The following is a 10,540-nucleotide window of genomic DNA, read 5'->3' on the forward strand; positions in this document are numbered from 1 at the left end:
CCATGAAGCTTAATCCAGCCCTGGTCCGAACACCATCATCACGTTACCCGTGCGATCTTTACTTTACTAGGTACTCTTAACAAGACTTGCCCCAGCAGTCTACACCACTCTCAATGGTTGGAAATAGTGATCCAGTTTAGATGAAGTGTCAACTTTTTACCTGTGGCACACGACGGATAAGGGCGTAGAGTAATGGATATATTAATGCATTGGGTAAAATTTATTTGGCAGAGATAAGACGGGGGGATTAAGAGGGAAGAGGATGGAAAAGGAATATAAAAATGGAAACAAAGAGTTGGGAAAGATGAGGATAGGATGGAAAAGTTTGCATAAGGTCCTCAATGTTTGTGTTCATGAGGTGTAGTGGAAGGGGGGGGAGAGTCAGTGGGGGTGGCCACACAATACATGTGATTTACGGGTGGCATGAGCCAGAGGTCGCAAACGGGTTTTGATTCCTTACCCGTACCCGGCCGCACCAGGGTCGAAAACGGGTACCCGTATCCGGCCGTACCCATACCCTACCCCCGTACCCAGCCGGGTACGGGTATCGGGTACCTGATTGCGACCTCTGGGATGAAGCCATGTTGCAGGCGCGGGTGGGTTGATTCTAGGAACTTGAATTGTGAGAAGAAACAAGACGTTGGGAAATGAGTGACAAACAGTTACTCACCAGTGACTCACGGCCTACCCGTACCCGGCCACACCAGGGTCGCAAACGGGTACCCGGCCGGGTACGGGTAGCCGGGTATCGGGTAGGGTATGGGTATCGGGTACCCGGTTGCGACCACTGGCATGAGCTGTTTTAGATAGACAAGTTTTGTGTGTGTCTACACATGCGGCTAACCTATTTCTACTCAAATTTCGCTAAATGCGGTTTTAATTCGCTCGCATGTGGCTTTGCGGTCTGACGTGAGGACAGCAGTGTGTGTGTGTGTGCTGTGTGCGCAACTCGCCCTCCTGGCTGCTCTTGCGCAGTTTCACTTTTATGCGCCCTTTTCTTGAAACGCACAGAGCCAAGGGAAACCCTCCTATGATGTGTTTTATTTTCAACAATGACGAATTTATGAACGATCACTACTGCGTTCCCTTGTGCATGCCGTCTGGAAGGTTGGCCCGTACGCCCCACATGTTCAGAACGCGCGCGGGGTCAAAGCTCCCGCGCGACTCCATCCGATTGAGCGGCACCACCATGGACAATGTAGAAGGAGAGACGAGCGTGTCATAGGTGAGATCGCTCAATTCCCTCCCTCTGCCTGTCGCGGAGCATATTTGTGGTGTGGTGCCTGGCTACAGCATCCATTTGTGCTTTGCTGACATAGGTCCTCGCTTGCAGCATTTTACCACAATTTTATAAGCTACATGGGGATCTTTTGCCTCTGCGTAAAAATACTCGTGTGTGATTGTATGCCTAAATAGTCACGTGTGTTTTTTATGGGTGCAGAAATTGCTACTTGGTTATGTTTGTGTGTGTGTGTGTATATGGTGGGGCTCGGTAGTGTAGCGGGTTTGCTCGTTGCGCTACGAACCCCGGCCACCAGAGTTTAATTCCCGCTCATGGCCAACACCACCTAACGGTTATCTAAACTGGTCCTGGGCCTCCCCAGGTCAATTCGGCCTCACGAGTACCTGGTGCAGTGTGTAAATTGCCACTAGGGAGACAAACGTGGGCTCTCATGGTGCTGACCACCCACCCCCTCGGCCTTAATGGGTGATCACGAGCAGCACTTGCCCCAAAAAGGCTGTTAAGGCTATATGGGCTAGCTTTGTCTTTGTGTGTGTAATATATGAACCAGAGTTCTATACTTGGCAATGGGTAATGTCAATGTTGAGTGATATCTTAAGCCAGTGCTGGTTCTCCTCTCCACTGGGCCTGCGTGGTGAAGTAAGATCAACCAACCACCATGAACAACACTGGGGGGACGGATGTAATTCAGCACTCCATGACTAAAGGGTTGCAAATTCTCTTCACCATGAGCCTCTCCAGTACATAATAATAATAATAATTTCCAGCCCTTCTCATTCCACTGTGGGGTTGAAGGCCTCTCAATATCCTGTTGGTCAATGGAGTTATTTGACCATACTTTGCCATGCTGGTCAATGGGGATTGGTAAAGTGGTGTTGGAGGTCATGACCGGTTCACATATCACTCGCCACTGATGGCAATTGCAGCCAGAAATTGAACTCTGGTCGCCAGGCTCGGTGTAGTGCGCTAACCACTGCACCACTTCTCCACCAGCACATCACACCACAGTCAAATATTAATCGCACAGCATTCAAACAGTTTACCCATGCATTCCCTTCTTTTCCGCCTTGCTCATTTTAAATAATGATTTTGTAAAGAGCCATGTTTTGAGGCCCAACAAACTGATAGAAGGTCCTGAGAATGGAAGATTATTCTCATTCCACTGCTGGGTAAAGGGACCCCCCCCTGCACACGAGTTTCTTACACTCCATCTCGGACACGAGTTTCTACACTCCATCTCAGACCCATTCAAACCCTTGGCTGCCACTCCCCACCGTCAGTCTCAACCATCGGCCGACATCCGTTTATAACGACGTTTCCTGCCCAAAACTACCTTTTCTTAATAGTTTAAATTACGTCATTTAACCTTCTAAGCTCATCAAATCCATGCTCCTCTTTCAATGCGATTCTGAGCACAGTGTCGGAGATTATTTGACCAAAAGTTGTCACCAGACCCGTTTCTCCATGATGTGTCCTTGCCTCCAGTTTATTTGACCTTTTCTTGTTTACTTCTGATCTTCGTACATTGTTGTAGTATGTATGTCTAGTGCAGGTGTCGGCAATCAATATAACAAAAAGAGGCGTGTTTTTGGAAATCGTAAAATAACTCTCTATGTTAAGAGCCGCAAAGCATGTGAAATAACGCCACAAAGCAGCTCCTTAGAAAGCCACATGCGGCTCTGGAGCTGCAGGTTACCTACGCCCTGTTTGTAGTGCATGCGTTCGTGTGCAAATGTAATTGTATGGGTTTATCAAACCGCTGGCTAATTACGCGCATAGGTGGGACAAAGTCATTGTTATGCAAGTCCAAGTCGAGTCGCAAGTCATCAAATTAATGACTCGAGTCTGACTCGAGTCCAAGTCACATGACTCGAGTCCACACCTCTGATTACGCGTGGGTTATCTTTCGGGTTAAACTGCTTCGCTAGCAGCATGAGAGGGGAAGAGCAAAGCCTCTGCCAGTATTTCCCCTTTTTTTCTTAAGCGAAACAAATAGCACTGGGCTATAATTGCATATAGAATTGCACGGTCTGTAAATTACACGTAAATGATACACAAAGCACACAGACAGGGATGGTACTTACTGCATTAGCCCACGTGGATTCTTTGCGTAAACACACCTGTCAACCCCTTTATCAGTGCCTATCTTATTACAGACCAATTCAGATCATGTTGGGTCACCCCTGTGCCATTTATAAATCTCAACGTTCATCCTACAAAGTGCCACCACAAAGGAGAAACACAAACAAATAGACGAAAATTGCCTGTATTAAAACAGCTGTGCACCGTATGGACCTGAACGAAATTTTCCTGGACAAGATTATGGGTAAACCGTATGGGTTGACAGGTATGCGTAAGTTATGAAAGTATACTGAAAGTGTCCATAGAGAATTGGAGAAAATCAGCGTTGAGTGGTAAACCTAATAGTGTTTACAATCGTTTTCAAAGCCATATTGTCTTGCTGTCTTTGAATTCAAATTTAAGTGCCAACCCAGATGGTTTAATTTGGCTATTACACGGATACATGATTTCCTTAATTGCCTAAGCAACCATGATGCTGTGAGCAGTTAAAACACTTGCCATCACTGCCCACTGGAGTCCATATTTCTTTAAGATAAATAATGATTAGACCATTTTGGAGGCTGGTATTTTTTGAGTAAATTTGTCGCAGTTAGATTGTTGTGTGGGTGGGGGGATTTTTCAAATTCTGCCTGGGGTGCATGACTTTGTGTCGTGATCTCCTCAGCAGGATGTGAATTTTATGACCATCTTGTAGCGCACAAGCTGGTAGGTTGGCAGGGGGCCCAGGCTTGGCGTATTGTACGCCATGTGGCTCGCAGAGAGATCTTGTTGCGTCCAAGCCAGCGGTCAGCACCCCCCCCCCGAACCCCTAGCCGAGTTGGTGCAGCAAGCCAAAATGATTTATTTACAGCTGCACATTCTTGGTTGACGTTTTTTGTCGTTGCATATGGATTGAAACGTCTAAACCAAATATATATGGACCCTTGACCTTTCACAACCTAATCTGATTGGCGTACATTTAAATGCAGCTGCCTTTGATATTTTTTAACACGTTGTTTTCTGAACACGGTGAATTGTTCGTATTGTACGCAATGTGAAACCGCGTTGTGCCACCGGTTCTAACCCTCGATTGCAGTGGAGACCACTGCCTTTTGTTAAATCCAAACAAATACATTTGCATACACTATGTATAAATATAAGTAAAGGAAGTGGTCGAGAAAAAAATATGGAAATATGTTCATTGTAGGAATAGCTGTTTGGCGTTTTTTACAGAATGTCCATACTTGATTTGAGAACCAGGTAATTTAGTCCACGGGCCAGAGCAGATACCAAGTACCACCTTTAGTTAGCAAAACCTCAATGAGTTTAGATCAGAGGTGTGGACTCGAGTCATGTGACTTGGACTCGAGTCAGACTCGAGTCATGAATTTGATGACTTGCGACTCGACTTGGACTTGCATAACAATGACTTTGTCCCACCTATGAGATGTGGACTCGAGTCATGTGACTTGGACTCGAGTCAGACTCGAGTCATGAATTTGATGACTTGCGACTCGACTTGGACTTGCATAACAATGACTTTGTCCCACCTATGAGATGTGGACTCGAGTCATGTGACTTGGACTCGAGTCAGACTCGAGTCATGAATTTGATGACTTGCGACTCGACTTGGACTTGCATAACAATGACTTTGTCCCACCTATGAGATGTGGACTCGAGTCATGTGACTTGGACTCGAGTCAGACTCGAGTCATGAATTTGATGACTTGCGACTCGACTTGGACTTGCATAACAATGACTTTGTCCCACCTATGAGATGTGGACTCGAGTCATGTGACTTGGACTCGAGTCAGACTCGAGTCATGAATTTGATGACTTGCGACTCGACTTGGACTTGCATAACAATGACTTTGTCCCACCTATGAGATGTGGACTCGAGTCATGTGACTTGGACTCGAGTCATGAATTTGATGACTTGCGACTCGACTTGGACTTGCATAACAATGACTTTGTCCCACCTCTGGTATATATGCATTTGTGGCTAATAAGAGTGAATTATTGGATAACCCACTTCTTAGATCCATTTTTGATATGCAAGATAACACTCATTTAAAATGGTCGTCACGTCATTCACTATTGTTGGCCACATAAATTAGAACTATTTAAAGTTAAAAGTTGCTACCTCAGGTGGTGCGGACAAGTGCAATCTATGGTCTATGTTCGTGGACTAATTTGACGTTTTATAGTTTCTGATGTGTCCAGTGTGGACCCGGTGAGCATTATCCCCTCTGCTATGCACGATTAGATTTTTTCAGGGTGCTCCATTAACTCTCACACGCACAATATTCATAAAAGGCATCTACCAAATATTCCAGTACAGGACCTATATGCAAAAAGTCAACCCCAAAGATTCTATGAGGGTTTCTTTTCATAGATACATTACATTTTCACATGGATGTAAGAGATATATATTTTTTTATTATTGAAGCAAGTATGCAATATGGGCAAGTGTATTGCTGAGAAAAATGCTAAACTTGATGTATGTTTAATCTTTTATTTAAATGTGACTTACATTTCTGTTTTCTTGAATATCTCCTGGGTGCTGTTGTGTGGTCTACGGGGTAAAAATTGCATGAGACAGGCTCACATTGGACTTGCTTACAAAGGAGAACTGCCTGTTGTCACAGAAGGATGGTCAGATATTTAAGAAAGTGGTACAACTCAAGATGATGGGACGCACATCCAATATAATTACTAACAGCATGGAAAAGTGTATTTATCTTCATGTGAACAGCAGCCCTTGTGCAGTATTGCAAGTCCACATATTTATGATGAGCCATAAGTGTGCCATGCGCTGGCACTTGCTGTTCGTTGAATTGAGAGATGCATTACATCATAGGACGATGAGGGAAATGAAGAGGACTCTTTTTCAGAACTTTTGCAGCAAAGAGGAAAATAATGCGAACACAATTGGTAACAGTGCTCGTATAATCATCGGCCATGATCATTCCACTGTTCAATGGCTTGGGGATGCCTTCATCGCCAGCTCTAAATATTCTGCAATGTAATTCTCCACCGACCACTTGCATGCAAGTTGATTCAATTGCTCCCATCTCTCCTTGTGGATTTCCTCTCCGATGCATTACACCCCTTGGCAGCCACTACCATCATGAGCCATACATTTATATATTTGCACGGTCTTTGTGCGAAACAGCAGGACACGAATAAAAAAAAAGACATGAAAATTATAATTCAAATGCTGCCTGTTGTCACTTTGGATGTTGCCGCACGTGATTTTGTACGTTCGTGTGTGCGTATTGGGCAGGACAAACTCTCCGTCCTCTGCCAAAAGTCTGGCTCCAGTCCGAGCTAGCCAACACTGGGCCGACCGCCACATGCCCTGTCTTATGCCTCTCTTAGCTCGGCTGAAGATGAGCCAAGAGAAAGAACACTTCTTACCGTCAACCACCCTCCAACCCACACTACCTTACCACCCACTCGCTACTGTTGGCTTCTATTTTCTGGACCCTGATCCGGAGAGACATGCAGGGGTGGAATGCAATACCATGACGAAACGGCTGGTGAAGAAGCACTCGCAATTACATGTTGTTCTCTGACTTTCCTGCCTTGTAATTGTTTTAACTATATTATGTGATTTAAAATTAGAAGTGGTAACACGATAACTGTTAGTGTCCGTTATAAGTGTTTTGTGTTACTTGCTCACTTTTGTCTGCAAAAGCAATTTTAAGCAGGTTCATATTCTTGGATCTTTCGGTAAAGTCACGTAGAAGGGAAATAATAAAATAATAAAAATAAAACAATACAATTCTCACGACGTTTCGGCCACAATACAAGCAGCCGTCCTCAGGTGAAGAACAGAGCTGTCAGAAAAGGCTCTGTTCTTCACCTGAGGACGGCTGCTTAGGTTGTGGCCGAAACGCCGTGAGAATTTTTTTTTTATTTCCCTTCTACGTGGCTTTACCGAAAGATCCAAGTATATTATACCCTGCAGTCACGAAAGCTTTACATCGAATTTTAAGCAGGTTGTGAATGCGAACAATATTTGAAAAATGCCATTGTACTTGAAAAATATCACTGCGGTACTCCACGAAGCAGTGCAGTTTTTTGCCTGGAAGGCACCTTGATCACTGTGGTCGAACGAAAGTGAAAAATGCTTAAATTATAAACCATTTCCCTATTTTGTCACACTGCTCCCTTTCTGTTTTAATTTCAAGTGTAATGAGGTTTTTGTGTTTTTGTTGTAAGCGATGGAGTGTGCGTGTTTTTTGCATATATACAAATAAAGGTTTTATTTTTTAAGTGTGAAACGTTGATGAATCCAACCCAACTCTAATCGCTGCTGCTATTTGTATTTTCTCGAAGATCCCAAATGGGTGGTAAAAATCCATCGAAACAACAGATTTGTCCCTTGGTAAGGCACTGTTATTTCGCAAAAGTAATTGCACGAAGTCGTTACTTGCAAGGGAGCTGTGGTGCAATAGTTAGCACACGATTTACAATTGATGCGATCTTCTTGCACTGCCGTTGAAACGATGAACAAGGTTCTGAAATCTCCCTGGTCCTCAGTCCAGCTAGTAGTATAATAGGAAGGACAACTGTTGGTTTGGCAGGTCACGTATCATGGGGAAAAATTGGAGTACCCACACTACCCCAACACGACTGTTCAGTATTTAAGTCGACCATCTACCCTCTGGAATTCTCTCTGGAGACTTTAACCAGCAGTATCATGTCACCATACAAAATGCCCTTTCGAGGTATGTGTGTGGTGCTTACTCTTAACAACTGATGTACAGGCATCAGCTGCTGTGTGGCTGCAGAGCCAGATATTAAAGCATTTCACAAAGTTTGACAAACGCCCTTAGCTGCTGTATTACTGAGTTTGTGGGGCTGAGAAGATGTTTCTATGGAGTAGATTGCTTCGGCTAGCATTTACTCCAGCCCCTAGAAGGGATTTCCAGATTGTCAGTAGAACACGCACTGCATTAAGTCTGGCTCTACGTGGAAATAAGTGGCGAAGCAAATAAATCTCCGTTTCTACCTCCTTTCCTGCACTTGAATTCGCAATTACAGTGGACTACACGAGTTGTGATAACTTCTCTCCTGTACCATGCCTTTTTTATTCCAATATTCAGTACAATGTTTATCCGCCCTGACCAATTATAACCACTCTCACTCGGTGTATTATTTGTGCATTGTGAAACTTTTTGTCGAAATAAATGCTCACAATCCCAAACTTTTCACGGACATTGCCTCCCGTATTTCTAATATCGTCTATATTCGCTTGCATCTGACTTACGGTATTGAGTTTTTCCATGTTTAAATAAGTTTAGACTCGTCCAGTAGTAACACTTGTGCATGGTGTAACTTTAAGCCCAATAGTATTTGCACATGTGCAGTATTCGTCACTGGCTTTTCAGTAAAAAAAAGATGATTAACCTTGACTTGAAGCTGTTGTGACTGCAGGAATTACTCTTTGGTTCTTTTGGTAAAGTAACGTAGAAAGAAAATAAATTAAATAGAATACGACGTTTCGATTGCAACAAGCAGTCATCAGGTAAAACTACATTTGAGAGAGACAAAACACAGACACAAAGAAACAGACACAAATGTAGTTCTAACTGATGACAACTGCATGTGTTGTAATCGAAACGTCGTATTCAATTTTATTTATTTTCTTTCTACGTGACTTTACCGAAAGAACCAATGAATGATTAACCTTTTGTAAATTGCTCGGTTATTAGTTACGTTCTTTTAAAAGTGCTCACAGCCAGGCTAACATGTATTCGTTCATGATATTTGTTTTCCTAGAAGACACTGAATTTGGCAGGAAAACGTGCTACATACAATTGGTGATTTGTGTTCAAACGCACAATTGTAAATTTTGCGTGGAAACATTGTGTGCACATGACGAATGCCAGCCTGATGTTTATGATTCAGTTTTTTTAACAGTAAAATGCCATTTTTACTACGTCGAAAATGTAAACATGGCATATTTTATTCTACCAATTTATTTATAGTCTCAGCTTTAAAAACAAAAGTAGGTGCTACCGATATGTACAAATTAAGTGAATGTACGTGGTTCGTTACACAGGACCTGGGTCCCTCTCGATACTGGATTGATCATCTTCGGACATGAACCTGAACATTAAACATTCTTTAGGTGTTGATTTGAAGCTTTCGTGACTGCAGGAACCCATACTCTTTGGTTCTTTCGATAAAGCAGAAGAACTGCTGACATACGTACGTCATCAGTTCTCCTGCTGTTTGTTTCACCTGATGACGGTTGCTTGTATTGCGATCGAAACGTCGTGATCTATACATTTTCTATCTACGTCACTTTACCGAAAGAAACTAAGAGTATGGATTATTTAGGTGCCTTAAGTGCGGTGGTACTTTCAGCTTCAGTCATTAACACCCTCCCGCTGCCCCCCTTCCTTAGGGGCCCAGGCCCACCCCCGCCCCCCTTCCTTGGGGGCCCAGCCGCCCCCCCGCCCCCCTAAGTTGGGGATCACTTCCCCCACACTTTTTCGAACGGTAACATCGATTGCCATGGCAACGGCACATGCCATTACCATGGCAACGGCGCATGCCATTGCCATGGCAACGGCGCATGCTGTTGCCGTGACGTCAGTCGGATCGACCCGAGCTCATGCGCGCGTCCTGCTTGAAGCTGCTCGCGATCATTTTAATCTTTTAGGGTTTTCTTTCGCGAAACAACTTTTATGAACATGTTTTTACCCATCTCAGGTTGTTCTCGACGAGTTGGCGATCTTCGCGAGATGAAAGAAGCGAAAAGGTTATTTTTTTATTTGACGAAAGTTTTGAGAATACGAAACAATCCCCGTTATGTGTGTTAACGCTACTCGCTAACTTATTTATAGTTTAGCTGCGGCGGACGAACGATTCGCGTTAACTATTTCCGTCGTATCATCGCCCCTATTTAAAGATGTCACAATGATCCCTCCCTGAAGATGATCGATTAGATCGGTCAAGTAAAACTGGCCATGTAACACAAATATATCTGCGCAGTGGGCCGTGTTGGTTCAGTCCAGCTCAGAACCCAAGCCACGACTATGAAAGCTTCAGGAGCTTGAGAAGTTGGTGTCGTTCTGCCATGTCTACTCCTCCAGCTGAAGGAGGGCAAGGCTCTATTACTCCGATGGTCCAAAGTTTGTGTTGCTAACGACGAGACGAGGTCAGGGAGGCAGTGATTGATCTCCCCCTCTCATCCTCCAACCCGCAGACGTCGGATCG

Source organism: Lampetra fluviatilis, chromosome 17 (assembly GCF_964198595.1).
Source record: "Lampetra fluviatilis chromosome 17, kcLamFluv1.1, whole genome shotgun sequence".
Taxonomy (NCBI): Eukaryota; Metazoa; Chordata; class Hyperoartia; order Petromyzontiformes; family Petromyzontidae; genus Lampetra; species Lampetra fluviatilis.